The following is a 3,245-nucleotide window of genomic DNA, read 5'->3' on the forward strand; positions in this document are numbered from 1 at the left end:
AAAAGTCTCAATCAATCAATGAAAGAAATCGTCTAAAATTGAATACGTTGGAAAAACTGTTTTTTTTTTAATACAAATGTGTAAAAAATTAATTAAAAAAAATCCCAGTCCACAAGCATCGTCATTCACAACACATTCTCTTAGATTTCCATGTTATTATACATGTTCACATTTTTTATTGACTGTATCTAAAAAAGATACAAATATATTTTTATTTAAATGAAGATATGAAATAATCCTAAATGAAATACAATGACTTGGTTTATATTATTGTATATACTAGGTCATAAAATCAGTGTCAGTTGAGTCGGTCCATAGGTTGCCTGTAGGGATTTTTAATGTCCAGCAGATGTCATTATTTAGTGACACAGTATCGACACAGTATCAATACAGTTTTGCAATATGTCGAAACGCTTCATGTAGTGATGGGTCCGGCAACACCGATGCATCGGCGTATGCGTCGAGCTCATAGAGCGAAACCCTGTGTCGGTGCGCGTACCGCTTTTAGAAAGTCACGTGACCGATACGCGAACTGTGTCGCACTGACGCCTCCTCTGTGCCCTGTGAGCAGGTCTTTTCTACAGCTGGAGAAATAATAACTAAGAGAAAGCGTCTAAAATTGAATACGTTGGAAAAACTGTTTTTTTAAAAATAAAAATGTGTAAAAAAATAATAATTTCCAGGTCCACAAGCATCCTCATTCACAACACGTTCTCTTAGATTTCCATGTTATGATACATGTTCACATTATTTATTGACTGTATCTAAAAAAGACAAAAAATATATTTTTATTTACCGGTAAATGAAGTTATGAAATAATCCTAAATGAAATACAATGACTTGGTTTATATTATTGCATATACTAGGTCAGTGGTTCTCAACCTTTTTTCAGCAATGTACCCCCTGTGATTTTTTTTTAATTCAAGTACCCCCTAATCAGAGCAAAGCATTTTTGGTTGAAAAAAAAAAGACAAAGAAGTAAAATACAGCACTATGTCATCAGTTTCTGATTTATTAAATTGTATAACAGTGCAAAATATTGCTCATTTGTAGTGGTCTTTCTTGAACTATTTGGAAAAAAAGATATACAAATAACTAAAAACTTGTTGAAAAATAAACAAGTGATTCAATTATAAATAAAGATTTATACACATAGAAGTAATCATCAACTTAAAGTGCCCTCTTTGGGGATTGTATTAGAGATCCATCTGGATTCATGAACTTAATTCTAAACATTTCTTCACACAAAAAAAAAATCTTTAACATCAATATTTATGGAACATGTCCACAAAAAATCTAGCTGTCAACACTGAATATTGCATTGTTGCATTTCTTTTCACAGTTCTTTTTGACAGACATTTTAGTGACAAACCTGAGCTTGTGCTTCACTGAGTTTATGAACTTACATTCATATTTTGTTGAAGTATTATTCAATAAATATATTTATAAAGAATTTTTGAATTTTTGCTATTTTTAGAATATTTAAAAAAAATCTCACGTACCCCTTGGCATACCTTCAAGTACCCCCAGGGGTACGCGTACCCCCATTTGAGAACCACTGTACTATGTCATAAAATCAGTGTCAGTTGAGTCGGTCCATAGGTTGCCTGTAGGGATTTTTAATGTCCAGCAGATGTCAGTATTTAGTGACACAGTATCAATATAGTTTTGCAATGTGTCGAAACGCTTCATGACGCCTCATCAACCCATCACTAGCTTCATGACGCCTCATCAACCCATCACTAGTCATTGCCTATCAAACAAAAGAAAACATAATATCAGAAAACATTTCCATAATGTCATTAATGGGGAAATAGTGGATGTCTCACTTACCGCCTGATGCACCTGCCTTGACACAGAGGAGAGCCAGACCTGAATGAGGCAGAGTTAAGAACAGTTTGTAGCTGGGCCCCACCTGGCCGCACAGATGGTGGCACTTCAGGCTGATTGAGCAGGTAGAGGGGAATGTACCGCCCCTCGATGATGCAGCAAAGGCTGGGGCGTTGTCCTCTGTGTTCCACTCTGCCTCCATGCCCTGGCTCCTCCCCTGTGAGGTGCATACCTGTCAGGCTGTGCCTGAGTGAGACTCCACAATATATTTATGTATATATATATATATATATATATATACATACACATATATATACAAATATATATGTACACATATATATATATATATATATATATATATATATATATATATATATATATATATATATATATATATATATATATATATATATGTACAATATATGTATATATATATGTGTATATGTGTATATATATGCGTATATATGTATATATATGTGTATGTATATATATGTGTATATATGTATATATATATGTGTATATATGTGTATATATATATGTATATATATATATATATATATATATATATATATATATATATATATATATATATATATATATATATATATATATATATATATATATATATATATATATGTATATATGTATATATATGTGTGTGTGTGTATATATGTATATACATATATGTGTATATATGTATTTTTTTATTTTTTATTTAGCCTTTATTTAACCAGGTAAAAATCCCATTGAGATCAAGGATCTCTTTTCCAAGGGAGACCTGGCCAAGAGGGCAGCAGCAAGGTTACATTAAAAAAACAGTAAACAACACATAAAACATCACATTTACAACATTAAAACTTGCTCACATGACACATGTGCATACAGACAAGGTAGACTGCAATCCTTTCACAGAAACTTTAAACTCATTTAATGTAACAAGGGTTTGAAGTTTAACATTCGATTGTAGGTTATTCCAAGCCTTTGGTGCTGAAAACCTGAATGCTTTCTTGCCCAGTTCAGTTTTTACTTTGGGGACGACAAATTGCAGAACATTCATTGAACGAAGATTGTGACTTCTTTGTTTCTTTGTTAAAGGACAAGACAGATAAGATGGAGTGATACCCAGAATGGTTTTGTAGATAAAAACATACCAATGATTGAGGCGTCGAGCACATAAAGATGTCCAGTTAACCATTGAGAATAATACGCAATGGTGAGTAAAGGGAGCGCAGTTGGTGATGAATCTCAGTGCCCCGTGGTACACACTATCCAGCTTGTGGAGACAACCAGCAGTAGCATTCATGTACAACACATCTCCATAGTCAATAACAGGTAAAAATGTTGTTTCCACCAATTTCTGTTTCACAGTAAAAGAAAAGCAAGACTTGTTTCTATATATATATAGTGCCAGTACC

Source organism: Nerophis lumbriciformis, linkage group LG21 (assembly GCF_033978685.3).
Source record: "Nerophis lumbriciformis linkage group LG21, RoL_Nlum_v2.1, whole genome shotgun sequence".
In the NCBI taxonomy this organism is placed as follows: Eukaryota; Metazoa; Chordata; class Actinopteri; order Syngnathiformes; family Syngnathidae; genus Nerophis; species Nerophis lumbriciformis.